Raw genomic sequence first — 26733 nt, 5'->3', positions numbered from 1 at the left:
TCTGACACAACCTGCAGCATCCTCAGAGCCTCACAGTGAACCTGCCCCTGCTGAATCCTGGCCAAACCTTCATCCAGAGATTCAGAACACAAGCCTGTCCCCGAGACCTCTGTGAAACCAACACCATATTTCCTGTCAGCATCGAGTTCTTTACTACCCAAAAGCATCCTTTAAATTCCGTGTGACTGCAGGCACAAAGGGAGGGAGCTATCAGCAATCAGCAGCAATTTTCAGATGCATTTCTATAAAACTACTACCAGACCTTTTATAGTATACCTTTAATCCTAATGTAAAAAATTGACCAAAGCTTTCATTTCATTATCAATGACCAAAGTATCATTTCATTATGGAAAAACAAAAGGTGTTGTTCACCCAAGGTGATCAGTGCTCAGTTTGAAAGAATCAGACCAATTTCTAGGTGGAAAGGTAAAGCTGGTTCAAAATACAATTTAAAAAAAAAAAAACAACCTTTGTCTCATCAAAGTTGGTGTGGGTTCAAAATCTCTTAAAGTTGTCAATTCAGTAAACTGACAGCAAAATGAGTTTGGTCAAGCTATGAGAGTCTGTTTCTCCAATCAAAAAAGAATCCTAAAAAGTCCATCAGAGATGTGCAATTGAGACATTATTTTCTGTCCAGTGTTTGTCAATCTGCAGATTGTATTACAGGGGCAATGAAGCTCAAAATGCTTCAGATGAGAAAAATCTCTCCTCTCTCCAGTTACTCACAACTTGGGCTTCATACCTGAATAACCTGTGAAAGAAACATTTTCAAGAACAACTTACATGAGAAGCCCTCTCCATATTTAAAAATTAATCCTTTCACAATAAAAGATGGAGCTTGAAGTATGGGAGAAAAATCTGTAGAAAGGCAGATTTAAGTTATCTGGGCAGATTTATCTGGGGAAAAAAATTCTAATAGGAGGAATTCATAAAGACTTGCCTAGGCAGGTGATAAAATCTCTTAAACTGAAATCTTTTTAGAGAAAAATGTAATCAAACATATGTCAGGAATGATGCAGATATGGCTGATGCCTCCCTGAGGGAAGGTGCTACATTAGAGGACCTCTTGACATCTTTACCAGAACTAATTTCTAAAAAATTCTCTAGTAACTAAACTTGACGAACTATTAACTGAGAAAAAAAACACTATTGGAGTTAATATTAAAAAATGCTTAAAAAAAAAATAAATTAAGAATTCTTTCTCTCTGCCAGGTATTTATTAACTTCCACTTGTTAAGGAGGCTGAGGAAAGCAATGTGCATCATGATTTCAAAAGTGAACCATTCAAGACCAATCTCTCCAGTGCACATTTAAAAACCTGGAGATTTCCAGGGCTGCTAGTTAAAGCCTAATCATCCAGGTTTTAAATGCTTATGGGTCTGGTGCTGTGGTGACAGTGAAACAGTGCAGTGCAACTTCATAAAGAAACCAATACATTGAAATAACTTGGGGATTCTTGCTGGCACTTTCTCTGCTGGATGCCAAACCCTTCGGAGCACAGAGCACTCTCAGGATCTGTGGGAACAACAAATGCTTCAAGGATAATTTAAATTTGACATTTTGCTGGTAATGAAATTTAGTTTTATAGCATGAAACTCTTCCAAGAAGCAGAATTCCTTCTTCTCTGCAAGTCTAACAATGTAGCTGTGCCAGGCCTAGAGCCACTATTAACTTCAGAAAGTCCCTAGAGAGCTTATTGTAAAGTGAGGAGGAAAATATGGTAATCAATTATTAAGTTAATTTTGGGAGCACAAAAAGAGGCAATCTTTTAAAAGTTTCTGCACAGAAATTAAGGCCTGAATTCCTTCTTCTGCAGTGACAGTGTTTTATATTTTCTTTTTCAATGCAAGCATAAACCTTGAGCACCAGTTTCCACACTGCTCAGACTGGGACACACTCCTGCAGCCCAGCATTTCACAGTGCTCCATCACTTTATTTACTGAGACTTCTGAATTTAATAGTAATACTTGTGCATCATACCCCACTCAGTTCTGAGTAAAAAGTACAATTTTATCATTGTTCCAGTGACTTTTCTGAAGACTGAGAAATCAGAGAGTTAGTAACTTCTCTAGCCCAAAAATATTGCTTCACCCACAGCTTCCTCAGTGTTATACAAATAGTCTTTTATTTGCATTTCTCTAAGAAGTTTTGTGTTATAGGAATCAGCTTTCTGCTAATTTTTGTTTAAATTCCAGATTCAAAGGAAGATTGGATAGAACGTTGTATTTCATCATGATGTGTTTATCCAAGGCACCTTCTGCCAGGATCAGATAAAAAGTTAACAACTAAAACTGTCTAAAAAGCTCACTGACAGAATTCATCAAAATAATTCCTTCTATGACCTAAAACACTGTTTTAATGATGTTCCCCCAAAAATAAAGACAAAATAGTCTGACTGAACACCGAGCCATAATATTACGTACCCACGTCTTTGACTTTCTGCTGCATTAATAATACAGCACTATTAGTTTTGAAATATCTGAAGTGAATGGCTCATTAATTTTTCACCTTAAGCTTAATAGAAATTTGACAAACAGTTTTATGCTGAAAATAGGCACTCCAAGCAGGACTTCACAGCACGTGATGGGAATAAATTAGAGCATAAAAGACAGAACAGTGTGTGTTTGGTCAAATAAGATGGTTCTGCCTGAAGTGAACAGTCAGTGCAATGCATTCCTGTGAAAGAGGCATTCTTACATTTATCCATTCCCAGTGCACATTCTGCACTGTCCTTTGTCAGCACTTGATCTTATATTAAGCATGACAAACCCAAAGATGTGTAAACTGACATGTCATAGACATTTATGTTATTTGTGCTTTGAACTTGGGCACAGCTTCCCCCCTACCTTTGCTGGTAAATGTTCAACAGCTGTTAGCTCCCACTGGTTGTCCTGCAGCCAGTCACAATGATCTGTTCCTATTTCTCTGAAAAATCAGGTTAGCTGTGGTTTTCCTGGCTTTTATCTAATCAAAGATAGAAGCTGAAAGGAGCTGTGCAGCACCTACAACAGGAAGGCTCTGGGTACTGAACTCACACCACGACTGCTAATCACCATAATTTTGCTATGCAGCATCTACTTGATTAAAACTTCAGCAGCTTACAATGCTGTCCCCATGTCCATTTTTAAGAAAGACTCTTCTAACTCAAAAAAATCAGCCTTCAATTAAGCCTACACATCCCACTTAACCTCTGCTAGAAAATGCACCCACCTGTGACACCTCACAAAGTCACTGACATATTTTTTGCCTTCCTAAATTTTCTCTTTGAACAAAAAAACTCATTCTGTTATTTCTTGCTGAAAATGGATATAGTCAGAATATTGACCCAGAAAAACTGGTGCTGCTCTGCAAGCAGTTATGAACAGGAAATTCTGGGAAAGCACTCCCCAGCTGCTCAAAGTCACATAAAGGTTTTTCTGCATATTAAATCAGGGACCTCTTCCTCGAACAAAAATGGTGCTGAATACCTCAAGGTGTTTAAAATGGAAGTAAGAATGGATTTTATTAATGGCAAGGAGAAGACCCTAACTTCAGACTTTCAAGTATCAGCAAGGAAAAGCAAAAAAATAACTGGCACAGAAAAAGAGTTGCCAAGAGCAGAACCCAGAGCAGGTGCCTACAGAGTAGAATTGGTAACAAGCAGTTTCCTGCTATGTCTTTATTCAGTTCTCTATGAATTATCCACTGGAATTGCAGTGTGGAAAATATGCCTGTTTTGAAGTGCTTTGCTTCACTAGCCACTGGTAGAAATATGGAGGAAGAGAAAAACATTAACAACAGCCACGAGGAAGGTCTCTGAAAGCAGCTTTGGAGGCAATGGAGCATGAGATGATGAATCACAACAGCATGGTGTGGCAGCTTGCATTTCAGGATGCATGGCCACAAATGGACAGGGGATGCTTAGAACTATGTAGTGACTGGAGATATGGGTGAGGAAGATGGCTGTGCCTGTGAAAGGTTTATGAACATTTACAGAAAATACAGAACTGAGAGGCAGTGAGCATCACCTAGAAGAGAAACAAGCTACTGACATTTCTCAGAAAGGATCTAAAAAATGTTTTTCAGTTTTGTCTTAGCATTTCTGATAGTTAAAAAGATTTCTTTAAAAACACCTTTCATTAAAAAAATCACATTCTCATGACATTAGGAATTAACAAGTTTTAAAGAAAACTGAAGATACGATACCACCTGTGAAGAACTCCCCAAATACTACTAATAATACATCCACTGATACAAAAAGAAAACCAGAACCCTACAGAAATTCTGGTTTGCTTTGTAGAGTATATCCACTGTGTTCTGTTTACATAACATTTTGTCAATGGATTGGATGCAAATCTGTGTATGTATTACTCAAGACTGTCTCTTTAAACAGATTTCTGCCATCCTTAAACCTAAATATTCTATAGTTAATAGAAAAAAACTCAAACCCTCCAGAACTTGCTGTCATCTTTTTCACTCCCTCACAAGGAAATGTGCTTAAGCACAATGAAAGCCAAAAAAAAAAAAAAAACCACTCCCCTCTCTCTCACTGCAAATCACTCTTGTCTTAATGCCTACTTAATATACTTTAAAAATACTGTCACTATTGTTTCTTTTTAAGATACATAGAATAAGAAGCAACACATGTATTGTGTAAAAGCAAAACTGCTTTGACACTGATGCAAAACCATCTCATTAACTTCTCTGCTCCTTTCTGAGCATATTTAATAAAATGGCAAGAATAAAAAGAAAACCAAACAACTTTTCACAATACTCTCAACATTTTGAATCCCCCTTTCCACTTAGCTCGTTGTACTGGCTGATAATTAAAATGACATAGAAGTGGCCAAAATAGAGCAACATTACATAACATTTCCACACCAATTGCCAGGAAGTAAAATTTTTCCTTTGTAAGTATCCTACAATTGTGTAACCACTAAGTCGTGAAAAGGAAAGTGCATTTCTCCACATATTACAAACAGCTAGAACATATTCTTATGTTCTACTAACAGTGGAATAGAACAGGGGAGAAAGGACAAGACAACTCTCAGCTTTTCCTGTGCCTGGCTCACTACTGAACTGAAAGAAACTCTCCACCAAAAGACAGCAGGTTTGACCATGTGACAAAAATTAAAACATTTTAACAGTAGTGGTGGGTATTTAAAAGGCTTGACAGAAGTCTTATGGATCACAAGACAAAAAAATAAGTATCTCTTGATGCTTTAGAAAATAGGATTTAAAAAATCCAATAATCAGAAATTTGCATTTCTGCAAAACTTACTGTTTGCCATACATAGTGAATTCAAACCAGCATATTCAATACTTCAGTATTTAATTTTTGATTCTACTTGAAGTATTCTTGGTAGCAGAACATCTGCTTAGCACCTTCTACTGTCATTAAATTCAAAGCCATAGTTACAACCCACTGTAAGAAATAATCAATGTAGAAATAACCAATGATGAGAAAATTGGAAACACTGAGAACCATCAGCCATGTAAAAAGCTGACCACAAACTGCTGCAACCATTTTATCCAAATCCTAATTTGGATAATAATTTGGTATGTTTTATTTTCCTAAAATATGTAGAGGTATTAATCCAGTGGAGTACAATCCAATTGAAGCAATAGCTCTGATGTTCAGAATAACTGTACAATCCAAATAGTTAAGTACTAGACACATACTTGGACTTTCCTTTTTTTTAATCTTTATCTTAGGGAAAACTACTTTAGGAATCCTTCATCTGAAAGCCCATGTGTGAAATGTACCCATTTGTTGCTCTCAAAAAATATATTTCCTTGGCTATTAGCTATAGGATGTTCTTGAACTGAAACCTGGGAGCTTGTGTGTGTGTGTGTGTGTGTGTGTGTGTGTGTGCAGGAGGGAACACAAATCAAACTGATGAACTAAGCTTGGCAGAGGTGGCTTTTAAAACTGATATATTACAGGACATTTTCAATTCAAGTGCCAAGCACATTATGGAATTTGTTATCAGTTCCATCAGAAAAAAAAAAAAAAAAAAATTCTCTCCCTCCTGATCCAGGCAGCCAAGGCAGAGAACCCTGCAGGGGAGTGGGACCATGGAGTCACAGCAGCAAGGAGAGCACACAGCATGTTTTCTGTTAACCTCTTCAAGAAATAAGGAACTTCTGGCACATTAACAGGCTGGTCCTGGGGCTTGTTCTCTCATGAACTAAACCTTGGTGATGGCCACCACAGATGGAAAAAACAACGGGTGGAAATGAGACACTGATAAAGATTTCCTTTCCTCCAGTGATGATGGAGACTAAATATAATCAAATAAGGGTCTTTCTTTATGCAAAATAGGTTTGCAGCTGCCAGAACACACATCAGGTAACATATACCATCCTTGTTCTGATTATGAACAAGCACAGATTCCTGTTTACTCACAATAATGAGATTTATTGTTATTAAAAATAGTAAAAGCCCTATAGTGCTCTGCAAGGAATGGAATGGAGATGGAAAATCTGTAAGAAAACACTGAAAGTGACAGGTTTAGGATGACAATAATTTTGTTTATAGCATGTAGTAAACATTGCAATGACTCACAATCACATGCTGTCTGTATATATTTGGAGGACGACATGAAATAAAATTGCATATGTTATCAGTGCTCCAGGATGCTTTTCTTAAAGTAATAAACATCTCTGATGCATTCTTCCAGATTTGTTTGACACCACTGAATTTTGGCTTCACCACAGTTGAATTGTGCCAGCACAGTTGTTTCAGGAGTCATAGAAGGAACTAGATTAGCTCACTTTAAAAATCAGTGCTCTGAAATAAATGAGCTGAGTAAGAGGTTACCTGGGACAAGGAGATGAAAGGCATGGCAGGAATTCCTCCACTAACCCAAAGCCTTCTATTCTCAAGCCATAATTCCAGGGAATACCCATGTCCTCTAGGACCCAAAGTCATTCCCAAACACAGAATGACACTTAGATATGCACATCAATTCAAAAGCCTCTTACAGATTTAAAAAAACCCCTGAAAAATCTTTATATTATCATTTTTATCTATTTTTTAAAAGAATTGTAGCATCCTCCAAGGAAACCATTTAAAAAAAAGAAAGCCTCTGATAGTCTGGCTGGAAATGATAAATAATTAATATGCATCTGCTGTTTTAGCAGTTTAAAGAAACTGCAGTGTTAATTTTACTTGCACGATAATAATGTCAAAAAATTTGTAAAAGAAGATAAATCTACTAATAATACATGTCTAGCAATGCAAAATATGTTAATATCATTTAGCTTTGTTTTGGTGGAGCGTGCAATTAGAGCTGCAGTGATGCTAATTTTCACATTAAATTCTGACTATATGTATCAAAGGCATACAAGAAGTTTAAAAAAACAGAATTCTCTATCTGCTTTTATCTTATTCTAAAGGGCTTTCACCCAATCAAAAGAAATACAGAGAAGAATCAGTGGTTTTAAAAAGTCAGATTGCAATGGAAGGGTTCCAAGTCCTCAGTTCATCTTTATTAATCTTTCACACACAAGATCAGATAAAGTAGATATATGTGGTCATGTACCAGTAATAATTTGATTAAAATTACTGAAGAAAAAGAAATATCCTGGTAAATGACAGTTTTCTGAAATGAAGATACAGGTGTTCTCATGACCCCTATTAATCCTGCTGATAGCACAGAGAGGAGAAAGAGCTATGCTCAGAAATTCCTAAAATTCAGAATCTCTGGAAATCCCTGTAACACATATTGGTTTATTTCTTGGATTACAGAACAGAGACAAACAAACCATAATCTATTTGCAGCGCTCCTCAGAGATATAAACACTGGTATTTAATTTACTTAATAACTTGCTCATGTATTTGCAATGGTTTATTATGCTCATGCTGACTCGTGCTGCTGCTGGATTCAGCTTCAGAAGGTGATTACCAACACCCAGGAGAACTGGATTTTATTTTGTGCACAACAGCACATTTTCTGTGAATATTCATTCCAAACTCCAAACAGAGTCCTTGGCCCTAAATGATTTCTGAACCATCTCTTGTAAGGAGCTTTGCATCCTCAAACGAGCTTGTGTAACCTGAGATGAGCATGAAAAATTAATCATTTTGTTCAAATAACAGAGTTGAGGAACTGGTTAACATTTAGGTTAAACTCTCTGAAATTCAAGGAGAATTTGAGTCAGGAAGATCAGAAGTAAAGAAAATTTGTACAAAAATAAGGCAATGCTTGAAAAAAATTTCTTTGTTGAAGAAGAGTAGAGCTGCAGCATCATTTCAGAATATTGCATTTCAGGCCATGTTTTAAATTATGAGTCAGTGATAAATATATATATTCCTACACCTAATTTTAAAAAATGAAACTTAGGATTCTTTTTCAAATTAAATAATAAGAAAAACATTTCCACAAACACAATGGAGAATATTGCAAATTACAGCTAGTAAAATTCAGCAGAAAAGTATATTGCAATTTGAATTGTTACTGAAAACTAATTTTAAATAGTGTTGCCAAGGTTTGTTTCTGGGGAGAAATAAATATTTTTGTTAGCTTATATTCATATATAAAATAATGCAGGAGGAACCTGTTAGTGGTGTTTGGGATCTCAGGTTTTTAAACACAGAATGACCTGCAAAAGACCAAATGCTAGAACAGAATAAAATGGTTGGAACGATAAAGGAGAAAATATTGTGCTATAACAATGAAAAATGAACATGGAAAACAATAGGAACTTTATGAACCAAAACCAAATTACTGAAAAATAGGCATCATGTTCTAATTTTTTTTCTGCTTCTACATGTGTTATTTTGCAGAAATATCACATTTCAGAAGCAAAATATTAGCAGGGAATTTCCACAGTTTTTTTTCCCATTCTCTAGGCAGACCCAGAGCATTGTTTATAATGAACACAAATGTGTTGCCCTGACTCACTTGACATCCCTTCTCCTTTAAAGAGGAATAAAAAGGCCAGACTCTCTGCAGCTCCCTCAGAGAACATTCCCTTCCTAGCCCAGGTCTTGCCACAGGACTCCAAGAACACTGAACCATCCTTTGTTCCCTCCCAGTGTTAAATGTGCAGAGCTCACTCAGGTCACAGCCACAGCAGGAAATCCATTCCCCTGTCTTTTTCCTGTTTCTACAAAGAGATTCTTTTGGGTCAGAAGAATCCCAAAAGAGCAGTGGAGAAGAAATCAATGGTTTCATTTTGACCATTACCCTGAAGTTTAATGAAATGTAAACATTACACGGAACAACATAAAATTTACAAGGACAGAAATGCCTTTGCAAATCTTGCTCTTCATAACAACTGCACCTTAGCTAAACCACTGAATACAATTCTATTCTCAATTTATTTGTTGTTATAAAAGGTGTGGTACTGAAATACAGTGAGTACTAGCAAAGAGCTTGCACCAAGTAAATTGTTTTCACAAGTTGAAGTCCTGGCTCTTCCTTAAAACCATGCAGGCCCGTGGAAAATACATAAATCAAACTATGTACAAAAACTCTACCAAGAAGTGGACTTGCTTATTCTAAAGGTTAGTATCAAGCACAACATTCCTTGTTTCATTTATTCATCAATTCTTACAGATATTTGCAGTGTTGGTGTCTTGACAACTTCATAAATATGGACAGTTCTAATAAACATCCTCCCTTTCAACAGCTTACTGTTAAAATTTATTCTCCCCTGACATCTCCAAGGCCTACATCTGTCTCTAAAGAATGGGACCTCAAGGTTTCAAAGATCCAGAGCATCTACATTTATCAAGAAGACTCCTGACATGTCTGAAGTTAGATGTACAGAAATAGAACTGAATTGTCAAAGTATTCAGGACTCATAATTTGTGTGTGTGTGTGTCTGGGTATTATGGTAAAATCATCTCATACAGGCTTCTGGTTCAATAATTATTTGTGTGCACACAACACCCCAACCCTGTGTCACATCAACCAGGGAACCCTGAGCTGCCAGGGATGTGTTTCTGGAGAGCAGAGTCTGGGCACATCAATCTCACCTGCCAGCAGAGTCCAGATGTGCTGCTGATGTTTGTGTTAACACAAACCTCACCAAGATGTTTTGCAATGAGGAAGGCACAGCACCACCCTCCTACATCACTTAATCACTGCTGGAAAGGTCATTCAGCACTTGTGTCTAAACATGTTTGATAATCTAGCCCTCCATGCTATGCTCTATTTACTGTCACAATTCAGTTCCATTGTCTTTCTTGCCTGAAGTTACTCAAAGACACTCAAATAAATCTGGTGAGCCAACACCACAGCTCTACTGCAGGTAGTAGATGCTCACAACTCCATCATACTGATAGCTAAAAGCCCCAAGAAATAGACAGAAATATGGCTCACTGAAAGAAATACAAATAAAAAGAACACATGGTCTGTTGCAACAACACGAGTTAAAGAAGTTATTTTCATAAAAGGAATGTGTCACAAGTAATCATCACTTCCATTTCATTTCGTCTCCTTTTCAGTACTGGTAGAAATAAATAGATGCCACATTTGTAAATTCAATTGGCACTGTTGAAGTGACAGATGATTCATGTTGTGATTGCCTCTACACCATGTAGCACCATTCTTTATTGCCACAGGTACTGTATTTCATGCAAGACTGCAAACTAACATTTGCAGCTTTATAATAAACTATTTCCTGTCAATAGTGCTGTAAGAAAGTTGCAATTTGCCCTCAAGTATCTGTTTTCTGCTCAGAAACAAATATTTAAAGCCACATAAAGATCAAATATGATTTTCCCATGCAGTCAACACTTCATTCTCAAACCTGGTGCACAAGGGAGACACAAGAGGCTCTGCAGTTGAGTTGTCCATCACTGCTCATTATATGGCAAAATATTCAAGTACCCCTTTACACAATATCAGGCTACCAACTTCACTGCCTGCAGCTCAATGCAGTAGACAAGTCTAATATTTAAGTAATAACAGATCAGAGGGCAAAAAGACTTAGGCTGTAAGTAGAATTGATCTTTTCTACTTTGCTTTTACTCCATTTGTGGCTTTTGCACAAAGAGCAACACAATAATTACATGGAAAAGGTATTTAATGTTGTGAGACAAGCAAAAATTTACTACACGAAAAAGCATGAGCCATTGCTTTGCTACAACTCTATTTTAATTAAAATTAAATTTTCTTCAATTTCAGTTTAATCTGGTTAAGCAATTCAGAGTCCTGTTTATCTCTAAAAATGAAGTGAAACTGTAGCTCAGAATGAAGCATGGTGCTTGAAAGATGTTCCATTACTTTCCTAAGTCAGTCACCAGTGCTGAGGGACAGCTGCTGAGAAGATGATAAATACATTTAAATAAGTAGACACATATATGTATAAAGGAGTGGTGCTTGCACTGATTTGATACAAAACACAGAAATGAAGGAAACTACTTCTTTTAAAAAAAAAAAAACAGCCCCTTACTTGATTTGTTTCTCCCAAAAATCCAATCCTAGCTATGAGTAGGATTGAAAAAGTGGCACTGACTCTTGGAAAGTGTTAATGGGCTAAGAGAAAACACAGAAAAAGGAAACCTAAAACAATCAATCACCTTATTTATTTAATATATTAATATGAATTAGCTACAGGCTATTATTTATCTTCCTTACAGAATGCTGTTGTACATATAATTAGATAGTATTAGACCTGTATTGATGAAACTTCATGTATCTATAAACCTATATAATTTAATGACAAAATTAGATTTTTTTATGTATGCAAATTTGTTTAAATAATAATTTCCCCATCAGAGCTTATTGAGCAGAATAAGGTATGGCTTTAGATTAATTGGTTTAATTATGCTTTCTTTTAAATGTATTCAATACTTCCTGTCTCCTACTCTAGGTAAGTAAATATTTCAAATTTTGCTAGCTAACCTCCAGCTTAAGTGTGTTCCCTCTATGAAAAGTGGTGCTTAGAAACACCCTAAAAGGTATTCTATATTCTGGCTACTGAAATATAAAATTAAACCATTTTCTTCTGTTCCTAGAAAGCCAACACAACACAAATCTCTGTAAGTAACCACCAATAACTCAATTACTGTTGTGTTTTTTTTTCAATTCTCAACTTGAAGTCCTTTATATTGATGAGCTCTTGAGGCTCTGCATGGAGCCACATTCTTCAAGCTGGAACTAAAAACGTGTTCCATGAAGGATGCATATCTCATGCCAAGGGTTGACATTATAAAGTCATTCCACTTAGATCAAAAGCTTCTTAAAATTATCTTCTGCAATGTTACTCAGAGGTTTTGGAATAAATCTGTGGGTTTTTTTGACAAGTATTGGCCACATTCAGTGTGTGTGGAACTTGCATTAGGAACCTCAGCAGACCAAGGTTCTGCTTCCCCTGAAGAATTCCCAGGAATTCATTGAGACAAAGGAGAAAATGAAACTTCTTTAACTCCATACTCAGGGCAGCTCCTGAAGGACATGACTGCTGTGGAAGAATTCCTGCAAGGTAATAAAGTCTATAGTGCATCCTCCCAACCCTTTTCTTAACCATAAACACACTGAGATACACAGATGGCACCTTTTGCACAACCTGCCAGAACCCTCTTTGTCCCCTGCAGCAGAAACTATTTCTATTTTTATTATTTTATATGTTATATATTATGTATTTTTATTATGGTCAGAAAACTTGACACTTACAACAGCCAACTACCTGAATCAGAGCTGGCAGCAGGCAGCTGGAAATTTCAGAATCAGAAAAGAACACAGTCCACTGAATAATCAAGAGTCTGAAATAATTAAGACTAATTTCTGAAACTCTGAGTGCCTCTTCAGAGCAACGTCTATAAATACAAGCCCCTCATTAGCTCAAGTGTTGCTCCATGAAGTTCTATACCAAGGATACTTCCAGCTGTGGTGCTTCCTGTCTGTATAAATTTAAAAAGAACAGTGAATGCTACACCAGAGGATTCTACAGGTTGGCACTCTATATGGAACACACCCACAATTAATAGCCTGGAGGTATTTGTTTAAAATGCAAAATTCTAGAAAAATTCTTTCACAAGCACCAATGATAATCAAGAACCAATGAATTTCCAGTACATGCTCTAAAATTAATTATGAGCTGGGTGGCAAAATTACTTGGCTTGGATTACATACAAAGTTAATCTTGCAATTATAATTTATTGGATTATTCTGCCCTAAAATTTCACAGAAATATTTCTGATGAACAGTGTACATGTATCTTGAAATGGCAAGAAGAAATTAAACTACAGATACTATGGATTAGTTATTGTGGCATTGGCCTTCTTCAAACTGCTCTGACAATCCTTTAAAAATGAGTATTTCTATTTTTTTAAATTAAGGATAATACACAACATTAAGTTAAAGAGCTAAGTCACAGTTTGGCTTTGTGAAAAGTAAAGCTGCCTCTTCTGGGACAAGGAACTGAGAAGTCTCTTGTCAAATCACAGACTGATAAAATTACTCTAATTGCCTCAACTTAATAATTAGTGATAACTCACTATACCAGTAATAATATTAGTCAAACCCTAAAACAATATCATTACAATAAAATTTTTGGCACCTATCAACAATGATCTTTGTGTGCTAAGAGTAAAGCTGGGACAACTTGATTGGAATTGCACTTATTTAATTGACCTATTCATAATTATGATAGTGACTTAAAGAACCTAAAGTAATAAAAGAAAAAAATGTACCCACAAACTTTTCAATTTGCCTGAAAATCCTCAAGAGATTGAAGTCAGTAAACCAACCTTGCAAGTCCTGAATTCAACAAAAACCAATATATCTCTATTTACTGCTCTGCTCAGGTTCATTACAAGGATTTGGTATTATTACAGGCTGTAAGAAACATGCAAGATTCAGGTTTGCAAAATAACCAAACTCACAAAAGGCTCCCAGAAGGTTCACTTGTCATTGAACTCCCTCATATGTGTAAAACCACACACCAAGCATGATCAACAGAAAGGCCAATGCCAATATAATATAAAGTGCAGGTTCAATCAGATTGGCCAAGGATTACATCTCAGGAAAGTGGTCAAGAAGGAGAACAAGAAGAAATATCTGTTAACATTTAAATCACAGAGAGAGAATCTCTGCAGCATCTCACAGCTGGAAAGAGAGAGAGTGTGTGTGTGATCCAGAGCAGGAACATGTATTTAATCCAAATGACTTTTTAAAGGAAATAATACTTTAAAAATAAAGCCAAGAAGATATCTATGGATCCACATCACCAGAAGGCACAGCTGGAACTTGGCACTCAACCCAATTCACATGTAACCAGCTCCTGCTCTGGCTGTTATGTGGAAAGAGAATCCCAAATGAATTCCAGCAACATTTTCACCACTAATAATCCAGCATCTCCAGAATTCAGCCTTCCACAGAGCTCTGCATTTGGCATGTAACACAAAGGGCTAGCACACAGCTCCCCTATACTGATTTGTAAGAGAAGCTGTGGAAGGTGTCTGTACCTGTGCTTAGGACACCAAGATAAAGAAATCAGGAATTCCAGGGAAGATGCCCCTTTTAGTGAGGATGGATTAGAAATGCACTCAGGAAGAGAGAGTTCTGTATTCCATGGGTTTGCAGCTAGAACCTGAATTAACGTAAATGGATTTTCACCCTCTACAATCATATGAATGAGTTTTTAAGTAAAGCCCAGAGTTGAGTCAAGCTATTTGACAGGCTGGCTAATAAAAAACATACTGTCAGTGTGGACTTTTCTACATATTTATGACTTTTCTAGTTCAAAGTCTAATCTAAAAACTCTCTTAAAAGCATTTTATTCAAGTAATGATGGTAGAAATGGTTGTCAAAGCTTTTACAATGGTGAGCACCTGCAGGAAAGGAACTCCAAGATTTCAAAAGCAGTGCAAGTTTCCAATTCATTTCACTTCAAAGACAAATCATGCAGACCTACCTTAAATTGTGTAACAGTCACATTCCATGCATTCAATTTAGAAGGAACTTTTCTTTAAATAAATAAATAAGAATGAGATTACATAACCTCCCTGTAATAGCCATGGTTTCTTACATGTCACATAAGAAATGTTTTCCTAATTTACCCCATAGTTAGATTTTTTCCCTCTGTTCTCCCTTTCCTATTGAGAGGCTGTCAAGTTCTCAGAGTTTCAACCCAAAGTCTCTCAATAATTCAGTGTCCCTTGCTTACTTCAAGGACTCAATGGCACATAAATTTAAAAGATAACTCTAGCTGAGTACCTGACCCTAAATATAAACTCTTATGCATTAAGACAGTTAATGCTTCTTTTCCAGGTATTACTGTGCTATCTTGTGTTAGAAGATCCATATAACCTGAATGTATGTTCAGTCACAGGATTAGATCATTTATTACAGTAAACTATCCAAATTTTACTGCAATCACTTTACACCTGCTTATGGCTTACTGCAGAAATGTTCAAATTAACATTCTCATCAAGATACTAAAAACACAACTGAAAGTATGTTGTTTAGCCTAAAATATTTCAAGGAATATTTCTTTTCATAAAGTATGCTAAACCTTCAATGAAGTAAGGACATAAAAATTAGTTTTTGAAAATGATGCTGAGATGTCAATCATATTTCAAAACCTTGAGTTAAATATCTTTATGTGGTGCTCTATGTGAACATAATTACTCTGTGGTTGATACTCAGGCAAGAACTCCACTGTACTTCTAAAATTATTAACTGCAGTGAGTTATATTACAATTATAAATATGTTTGGTACTTCCTAAATCCAACTTCTTGTCAGATTGCTTTCAAATGGCAGGTTCACTGAGCAAAGCTGGAGCTGTTAATTGTTTTGCAATACTGTGCATAGTGACATATTGATACTACTCTAAATTATGTGTGATTTTGAAGCAAGATTTCAAGCAATCAGTGCTAATGTGCAATGCTAAAATACTTTCCTACATTATCTGTGCTCATTATTAGGATGAATTACCAAACAGTTGCTGTTTCCTGTTTTTTTTCCCAAAGTAATGTTACTGAAATATAAAGGACTTGAATCAAATCAAAGTTAATACAGACATCATTTGATGCTTGATGCTTTTTAAAGACCTTCATCAGACAATCTGTTCTAAAATTCACACACTCAGAAGACATTAAGCATTCATTATGCACTTATTAATTAGCACAATTACTAATTGATAGAAAATACCAAATGCTGCTGATACCGAAACTATTTTTTTTTCATTCCTAGGAGAAATGGAATAATGTTTGTCATACATTAAAATTATTACAGACTAATACCATCACTGCTCCTTATGTGGTCAAGAGCTATATACACCCTTCTCATAAATAGGCAGGGTTCTTAATGAATAGTTTAGAGATAAAAAACTGGTTCCAATAGCCAAACAGGAACACAGCAAGGTGTTCAAACACTGCCCAAAATGTGAGATGTGGATTCCTACAGCTGCTCCTTCCTAAAGCAGGGGATTGAGTTTATCTTGCACCAGCAAGCCCCAACCAGCTATAATATTCCCTTTCCTCCAACACCTGAGTTCAGCATCTCTGAATAAAAACATACAATATACAAAAACAACTGAGAAAGATTTTCTACACAAGTATAAAATACAATTTAAATTGAGATTAACAAAAATAATTACTTCTCTTGCATTAGAAAAACATTTAGCTCTATGAAAATTATCTTTTCATTCAAATCAAACATATGTGTTTTGATAGCAGTTCACCTTTAGGACAGTATTATTTCTTCAAAACAGGAAAAATATTCATTGACTATAAAAGTGAATGTAGATAAAAGTAGTAGGAATAGCAGGGAAAGCTGCACAGTTCCACAGAGAATTCTCCTATTCCCAACTGAAGATTCTCTTCCAAACACCTTTGGAGCTTAGTCTACAATCAACACCAAGCAATGGACAATAAATAGTAAAATGTTCTTAATGACAGGCTCAAATGAGCCTGCTCTCCTCATGTCTTCCAAATGGTCATGGGAAGAAGTTTTAAACACAAACAAGAAAGCGGAATAAGGAAGGGAAAATTTAGCTTAAATTTTGCTTGCTGAGAGAGAGGCTAATTTAGACAACAGTTGGGCTGGTAATGAGATCCAAAGGAGTTTAGCCAGGTCTGAGAGATTACTGTCCCCTCCTGAAGGAAATACTGCAGGCCCCACCAAGAGATGGATGGATGGATGGATGGATGGATGGATGGATGGATGGATACAGTGCAAAATATTTTACACTGCTAATGGTGAAATATGTGTGCATTAAAAATAAGTCCGCTGTAGACAAAATGGTGCTTGAGCATTAGACTAAAAAATAACAAATCAAATAGAGCTGTTGCAGTGGATCTATCAACAACTTCTTCAAAGGGAAAAGAATGCTCTGTATTGCTCTGTATTTTACTGGGATTTTACTAAATCTTCACAGGAAATAGAGTCTAATCCAAAGGGAAGACAGGCCCTCTATGATAATAGAGAAAATAGCATAAGCAAGGGTAATGACAGTGGAGAAGGATGTGTAGACATGCATTGGCAAATTGAATTAATTCCCAAACACCCAACTTCAAATCATTTTCTGAATTGTTGTTGCACCAGCTACACAGATGTGACATTTTTTATCTCTATTTAAACTTGACCTTGCAGCAACTCAGAGGTGGAAAATTCCAACAAAATTCTGATTCTAAAGTCAACAGCAAAAGCCTAAAAACTTTAAAACACCCAGAACTTAGACTGTATCTCCAGTTCTAGGAAACTCTTCATTATTTTTATCCTAAAATAGAAATGACAGGTGCTTCCTGAAATTTTTACTCCATAAATTAATCTTTGTTGACTAAGAAGTTACTCCTTTCAATTTTTCATTTAATACAATAACAACTTATGCAAACACTTTTTATACATAACACAATTGGGTTTTTCAGCCATGATTTGGAAGAAGGAGCATATAATCTCATGACAGTTTGGAGCATAAGACTTCACTCTTCAGTATTTTTATAAAATGCACCCCAGTGTTCCAGTGAGTACACAAGGGCTTGAACATACCAGACCAACTAAAAGGACTTCTGATAAACACCTCAGCCCTTCCAAAGTGGAAATTTCTGCCTTAAAAAAAAAAAAAAAAAAAAAAAAAAAAAAAAAAAAAAAAAAAAAAAGTTTAACAAAAGGCAATAAAATTATAAGTATAAAATTAAAATACTTTTGATTTAGCTTCCTGGATAGGATGTGTAGAGATTTGAAGGAGTCAATTTGTTGTCTTTGAAGCAGAGCAGTAAAGGGCAACAAAGATTACAGTGAGGAAGAAAAGAACTCTAGTTGTCAGTACTATGTTGGTACAAATATATGACAAACACATGCCCCTGACATGCTGTAACATTGTCATGGCTGAACTGTAAATGCATTTAAAAGCACTCATTAATTACCAAGATTTCCAGTATTAATAATATCCTGTAGAACAAGTACACCCACTAGCTCGTCTTTTATTAAATCTCAGCAAACCCAGAAATATATGGACATGTTTTTGAAGGGCATACATATCACCAAGCATATATAACACCTGTTTTCTAAGCAAAATTGGCTCCTCACATCCACATAAATAAGTTTTCATCCCGAATAAGCAGTGTGAATACCCTACATGAGGTACATTCACAGCTCAGTTATTCAAGCACACAAAGTCTCAGCTGGACTATTGTTCCAATTGCAAGCCCCCAGACTAAAAATTCCAGCAGCTGGGTAAAATGTAACAAAGGAACTGAAAAAAAGGTGGGGAGGATGTAATCTATAGCAAGAATATAACAGTGGGAACATTATTGTTTTCTTTATCAACACAAAAATAAAAGACACTAGATGATAATTCAATGAAAATGACTGATGGAAGCAAAAGAAAAGCAAACCATCAATGCAACATAGAAGTCACTGGCCTGATATTTTCAGCCCTGATATTCCTGAAACAACTGAAGTTTCCTTGCACAGGAGTCAGGCATTTCCTTCCTCTCCTCAGTTCAAGGAAGTTCAGAGCTGCCCTGTGAACTGAACTTCTTTTCTGGATGAGCAGGTCAGTCTCTGCAATTAGAACATTAACAGTCTCTGGTTGAGGACAATTTACTGAGTAAAGCTTAGTTTTTGCAAATTGCACATGCAAGATGGTGCACAGCCACCAGCCTCAATCAGATCAATGGACTGAAGAGCCATCAGCATTTTTCAGGAAGCACTCCACAGCAACTGGAGCATCATCATCTACCAGCATTGGGAAGGCAAATCAAAAGGCAATATCAGAAGCTGCAACATGTATTTCCTCCAATACTCCCTCCAGAAGTGACTTAACATTGAGACAAAGGACAGCACCAAGGAAGGGAGAGCCTGAAACAGAAGTAGGAGAGATTGCTCTACACTGCCTAAACACACCGGAGCACTAATTATCCATTTGTGCTTCTAATTGGCCTCACACTCAAATCACCACAGGCAGGAGTACTCAAATTAGCACCCACACCCAGTCAGAAATGCAACGTATGGGCACAATTACACTTAGAACAAGAAAGGTAATTCAGCTGTAAAAGTGCTCCTTCAAGCCTTAAATCATACTGATATTGCTTGGTAAATTCTACTAATGCAGTTCAGGAGAAGCTAAATATAAACCATCCTTTTCATCACTGAAATTAAAGGCCAAAGACTCTTTCTTCTACCTTATTTAAGGCTGGATATATGAAAAAAATCCATCAGCTTTTAGCTAAAGGGAAATCCATGTTTTCATATTTGGAACAGAAACATGCTCACATCAAAATCTAGTCCAGTACATATTAGTGCCTCAGGTCTGTATCTGGATGTTTTATGGGTATTTATTTAAACATAATTTCTTTTATTCCCTCTGCTTTATTCCTTTCTTGGTTTTTCAGGTTTGTTTTTCCTGTCAGGATAAGAATTTCAACATGAAATACTCAGGATTGCGTCTAAACAGCTTTGGAAAAATCTGTATTTTAAGATAAATTTGTAAAATTTGTTTTAGTTAATCACACAAAACATTATTATTGTAGTTTCCACTAAAATGCTCTAATGTCTTTACATTCATGCAGCAAATAAACCAAAAGGAGTGCAAAAGAAAAGCAGCATATTCCAATGGCAAAATGAATGAATCCAGACATCACTGTGCATCTCTTCAACTATGCAGCTGGGAAGGTCATTTTAGCTCTGTGCATTTTCCTGCACAACTCAGAAAACAGGAGCAATAATATCTCCCCTGCTCAGGAATTCCAAATCTCAACATTTGTTCTTTAAACATGTGACAACCAATAATTAAGTATTTAAACTTGTCAGAAAAATGACATGAAAAAGGCAGTGAATGTCCAAAATAGTTTTTTTTTCTTTACTTGCAAAGCTTCCTAGATAAACTGTGCATAAAATGCACATCAATTTGCTACACAGGTTATCCATTAGAAGTTTTATCCATTTAGAAGTTTTTTTTAAAGAGACTAAGAAAGAATAATCCCAACAGTTAAAACCTTCAGTGAACAAGCAGTAGGTGAATGAAGCTCTGCTGGAAGACAGGGAATCTGGGTATTGCAAAGTCACACTTACCAAGTAAAAACCAATTAATATGAGGATATCTGCCTTCTTATCACACCCAGTTATTGGGGTATCAGTGCATTAGCTAAGCTATGACTAGCTCAGCTTTGCTGGGTTGTCAGAGCCAGTTTAAGCAAAGCAGCTGTAAATATTTGTGTGTCTGCAGATCCTACATGCACAACTGGCACATATTGATACACCAGCAATCCCGTGGTTCAGAACACCCAAGTGATGAATCTGACTGTCAGAAAACTACTTTAACCATGGGAATTTGTCTCAGCCACAGCAATGCAGGTGAAAGCGGAAATTTCCAAGGCTCTGAGCAACTTTCCTGTGTCCAGAGTCTGGAGCAACAAAATGAACATAGCAAGCACTACTTCCAGGAGTGACAATTTGTTGATACTACTGAACACCACACAGTGACTGTGTGGCACCTTCCAGAACAGTGTGATGGTCACTGTAAATGACCTTCCAAAAACCTCCCTGCAGCTTTGCATGAGCCCTGTCATAAGACTTGTGAAGACTTTTGTGATGTTGCAGCAGATAATACCAACCTCAAGGTTTCTTTTAGTCTTTTCTCTTTGTCATCATTTCCCAAAAACACTGGATCCAACCCCTAATCAGATGGTGTGACTTCCTTCAGCACTCCCAAAAACTCTTATGAGCTACCAAGGCAATTCCTTAAAGTCAGGGAAAAAAACAATCTCATTAGGAGTTGCAGAGTATGTCAGATGAAAACTCTAAAATTAGATTTTATCCTGTCATCTTCCTCATTGCACAGCTCTGTCTGAACAATTTTCTTTAATGCCTGCAATGTACAGTCTGTAACAATGTAAGTACCCACATTTCATCCATCCAATTCTCTCTTTAAAGTTAAAGCACACAAAACACTCACTGCTTCTTCCCATTCTGACAATTACTGCTATTTTTATCTTTTAGATTGGGACAGGGATGAATACTTGCCATTGTTGTAATTGCATTAGGTGGACATGTTAAATCAGGTGAATCAGTCACTTCTTCCACTGCCAATTCAACAGGTGCACTGAAGTTCTCCCCTATTTTAATTTAAATCACCAACACACAAAGCACCTCCTTCTTTGCTCTCACAAAGACTGAAGTCCTGAAACTATGGATCAAGAGTGAAGATCAGGAAATGAATCATACAGCACAGCTGATAATAACAGTTGATTCAAGTAATACAATATAATGGTTGATTCAAAAGAAAAAAAAAAGCTGAGTTTTACTTAAAATGAACTTCTTATTCTGTTGATTAATGTTTTGGGTCAGAATTTAACTGTGGGAAAAACTGTGTAGTTCAGGCTGTGCTTTTTATATTAATTCCAGTAACTTGTTTCCCTTCCAATCACACAGACACCTTTTCCACAAGTGCTGCAGCCAGTCTGCAGGGCTGCAAGGGAGAGCACTGTAAGGTACAACAGCTCTGGGGCTTTCTGGCTTCCTGTCACACTTCCCAGGCTCTTCCAGGCCATCCTGCCACAGCTCATTTAGAATGTTAATTTATCTTAATACCTGTGTCAGCAAAATCCAGCTGCCAGGCTGCATTTATTCAAAATTGTGTTCCCTGATACAGAATCCCAGTTCAGGTTGGAAAGGAGCTCTGGAGACCACCCAGCCCAACCTGCTCAGAGCAGTGTCAGAGGAGGAGCTCAGGAACAGCTTTTTGGGCATCTCTGGTAAAGAAAACTGCCTGTGCAATCTGTGCCAGAGCCTGCCCACCCAACAGTAAATCTGGTGTTCACTGTACTCAAATATTCAACACACAATGAAACCAAAGAAAATAACAATGAAAAATGAAAGACAGGATTTGTTTTCATCTCAAGGCAAGATATTAAGATGTCTGTTCAGAAGCTGACCCATGGTGAGTTGTGCAGGCCAGGAGAGGAAGATCTCACAAGATCACAGCACTCTCCTCTAAATTCAGTTGTCCTTTTCTGCTGTAAAAGAACCATCAGGGAACAGTTTTTGCAGGAGCTTCTATGAGTGGCAACTCCTGTCTATTCTTTATTTTTTTTATTCTATGAAGTTGAATGAGCAATTGAGACAAAGCATTTTAATAAACCTAAGTCCTGCAGAAACAAAGCAGATGGAACCCAACCCAAAACCACACAAGACATTAAAATTCAAGAATGATCTCTGCCAGGATCACAGAGATTTTAACTTAGAAATGAGTATAGATTTGTGTAGCTAAAAATTACTTTATCAAGATTTATGTTACAATTTGTAAGTCTCTTGCAGTATTTCTACATATGCTTTAGGATTTGTAAATCTATTACAGGATTTGCAATTCAACTTTTCATCTTACAAAGCAAATGACAGATGTACCTAAATCTTATCTTAAAGCACTGATTCCTAAATCAGGGCTTCAGAGTTCACAATTACAGGTCCATTGGGTAAATCAGAGGATAAACTCAGACTCTAGAAACACAAATGCATTTTGTTTAAGATGAAATTGCCAGAAACTCAAAAAATAAAACTGAAGCTGTAAATTCTGGGAAACATTGTTGACCAGGCTACTGCTCCTGCCTAAATCATTTCAGCATAGCACTTTACCAGGCTTTGGTGTGTTGTATTAAAAAAAAGAAAAATTACATACAAAGCATGAGTGATGCCTAGAAGTTATGACACCTGCTTAAAATCCATGCATGTCTTCCTCATTTGTGTTCTGTTTTAGAATTTATTTATTTATTTAACTTATGCATTAGACAGCAGTCAAGCTTCACTTTTAGGCAGGACACTTCCTCCAGTATCTTGATGTTCAGCAAGTAATGCTTTTACTTCAAAACCAGAATACTAATATGAAAAAAGAAGAAAGAGCATCTAAGATGACTCCAAAGTAAAATTAATCAAACACAGCAATGGTTATTTAGTACTTATATTTTTTGGTACTACTGAATTTCATGCCATCTACCCCACCTCTTAAAAAAAAAAAAAAAAAAGCAGAAACAAAAACTCAAAACATCCATATAACTTTCCTTACACAAGTCACCTGATGTTAATTCAAGACATTTTCCACTCCTGCTGTCTCTGCAAAGCCTGTATTCCCTTCCAGGGGAACTTCAGAAACATTCCTCAAGAACATCCATGCCAGGTGTTGTATCTCATTTTTCAGTGGATTAGCAGCACATTCCACTACTGGCCCAGAGAAACATTTTGTCTCTTACCAGCAAAACTCAGAGACATACCTAATTCAGCAGTCTTGGGAGGGAGCAAAGTAACCTAAAAGGGAATTAATTCTTAGTTTTACATCACCTTTACACCTAATTTACTACTACAGTAAGGAAAATGGATTTTATACCATGCAAAAATTACTACTGCCCAAGTTGTAACTGCAAAAGGCTTGGCAATGTGTGGTTCAGTTCCAGAGCATGCAAAATACTGCTGAAAATCCCTTGCAGTCATGGATTAAACTAGGCTTGGCAGAAATCACTCAGTGAACTAGCTGAAAGACCACTGATTCTTAGAAATCAAGGAAGAACTAGGCATTTTAAAACATGAGTAAGATTCTAAAATTAGTCTCTTTGTTATAAGAACTATACCAGAAAGGAATAGACTGTCACCACGTGTCAGCTTTAGCTGACATCTGCTAGAAGAAAGAAAAATTCCCTCCAAGTTAGGCAGCACAAGCTGCTTAATTTGTTCATTATATATTTTGTAAAGGGTGGTCCCTATAGCACAATATTTTAAATAAATATGCAAATCATTATATTATTATTCTAAAAGATCTATGACTTCAACAAGGTATTAAATAACCCAAGGGGCTTCACTCTTTTTTTGGTTTCATTAACTCAATAGACCCACCTGTCAGCTATGTAAAATTACTATATAAGAAGTGTTGGAAGTTACACAGACTTTGTGCAAAGGCTTTTCTTAATTTAAAATGAAACAGTTCTCAAAGTTTCACAGGTTTATCAAAATCATTCTCATTACCTGGTTTTGCACATGAAAAACATGTCAGAAAAACAACAGCCTCTGCCAACAAGGTGACTTTCTTCCTCTGGCACTGTACCCATCACACAGCAAATTCTGACTGGCACCACTGCATACAGGATAATCCAAGAGCATGGAAGAAACCAGGGCAGTGAGCTGTGCCTGCCTCCTTGTCAGAGGCACTCTCTCACTTTTATGAAATTCTCTTGTATTGCACAGCTGACCCTTGGCCATCTCTGAGTGTTTTTTTGCAGCACTATCTCCTTCCTGAAATGAAGCTCCCTGTTTCCACAGAGCAAACACCAGGGCATTTTAAATTGCTTCTGTAGAGGAAAGAACACATTTGGATGAAAGCTGATGCAGTCCCTTACAGAAAAGAGCTTTGCACTTTGTGCCAGCAACAGTAAATTCACCTAAAACCCCTTAACATGAAGTGCCCACACCTCCAGTTATGCTGAGTGAACCTGGGCAACTTGAACACACTGGTTCACAACATCCCACCTAAAGACCATCCAAGCAGAGGAAGCTCCACTCATCCATGGATCACCACTGGACAGCATTCCTCACTTCTTCCCATCCAAATGAATTTTTCAAGGCTACATTCTACCATGAACCTTCATCAGCCAAAGTGCAGCAAGGGTGGGCTGTGATACTGAGCAGCACAGTGGGTGGAACAAAGAGCTTAAGAGAGCACCAGCTGGAGGAAAATGTAAATTCACTCACTGGCCTGGGAACCCTGAGTGATGAGGGAGCTCATGGATGTCACACTGAGGTCATAAAGATTTTGGTGATGGGAATAGATTCATGAGGATATGATGAAAGCAAATATCAAAAATCAAATATCACTTCTGTCACCTTCGAGAAGGTGGATCTGGGATCAGCCACACCTGAGTCACTGTGAGGGTGACACAGCAAATAATCTTGGAAATAACTTCCAAAAAATAGGAAGGACAAGAAGATCACTGGGAGTGGTATGAAGCTGACTAATGGAATGGAGCATTTGACTTATGAGGAGAATCTGAGAGACACAGAATTGTTCACTCCTGAACAAAGAAGACTTGAGGGGAATCTTATCAGTGTGTGTAAATAATTGATGGGGGTGTGGAAGACTGGAGCCAGATTGTTCTCCAGTGGTGTTCAGGGAATGAAGGAGGAGAAACAGGCACAAACTGAAATACAGGAATTTCCCCTTATAAAAAAAACAACCCAAACGATTTTATGGTGACAGTTACCAAGGACTTAAAGAGGTGCTCAGAGCCCATCTGGAAATGATCCAGGAAACTTGCTCTAGGGGACTCTGCTTTGAGCAGGTGGTTGGTCCTTCAATGGTCTCCTCAGGCCCCTTTTCAAGCTCAAGTATTGTGCAATTCTTTTCTCCTGTGACCTCTTCACTGACATCAGGATCAGGGGCATCCCAGGCACTCCATGATCCACCCTGGAGCACACAGTCACTGAAATCAACCCCTTCCTCTTCCCCACCCACACCACCTCTTCCCAGTTCCCCTGGGCAGAACATTTTTCTGTCTCAGAAAGGAAAACACTGCAAGTCTAAAAAAAAACCAAAAAACCACAAAACAAAAACAAAAACAAAAATAAAAACCCCAAAAAACCCAACAAAATCATCTTTGAAAAGTATAAGCAAAATGCTTTGGAAAATTGGCCAAACCCAAAAGCAGTGAATTATTCATGTCTTTTAGAGCTCTGCAGATGAATACTGTATAATAGTACTCGTTTATGCAACTATGAAGTATTTTCCACATCTCCATTTCAAGATGATTAGTTTTTTTTTTGGGGGAGTTTCTACCTGTCTGAAAGTAGGAAGAGGTGCAATTATCTTTTTTATGCAGCTGCTGGATATGGTGAAGCAGTGGGCTGGAACAGAGATCAAGTCAAGTTAAAGATGGTTTGGTTTAGTCTGGCTTTCAGTATTCAAACAGCACTAGGAAAAAAATTCAATTATAAAACTAATTATATCTTTAATTGCTTAAACAATCAGCCAGCTGACTTTATGGAGCTTTTTCTACTGTGCAGGTGTACTTGCAGGTGTTGGCTGCAACATGTAAGAATTACATTGTGGTATCCCAACTTCAGCACAGCACTGGAAGGATAAAATACTATGGTAATACAGACACACATGTATGAGAAAGGCAAGCTTTAAAAGGAAAGATTATTATATATATATATATATATATATATATATATATATATATATATATATACACACATACACATATATATATACACATACATATATATATATACACACACATATACATATATATATATATATATATAATCTACTTTATCTTCCTGTGAGGGATTTTCTTCCTTAAATCTTTT

At 36.8% G+C, this 26733-nt stretch overlaps 1 protein-coding gene across 1 annotated transcript in view; it reads right to left on the bottom strand.

The window, feature by feature from the left end:
- Positions 1-26733, bottom strand: part of NAALADL2 (N-acetylated alpha-linked acidic dipeptidase like 2) — a 298774-nt gene that overhangs the window by 101396 nt on the left and 170645 nt on the right. The window lies entirely within an intron of this gene.

The sequence above is a fragment of the Oenanthe melanoleuca genome, chromosome 9 (assembly GCF_029582105.1).
Source record: "Oenanthe melanoleuca isolate GR-GAL-2019-014 chromosome 9, OMel1.0, whole genome shotgun sequence".
Classification (NCBI taxonomy): domain Eukaryota; kingdom Metazoa; phylum Chordata; class Aves; order Passeriformes; family Muscicapidae; genus Oenanthe; species Oenanthe melanoleuca.
This window is presented reverse-complemented; position numbering and strand designations above follow the sequence as displayed.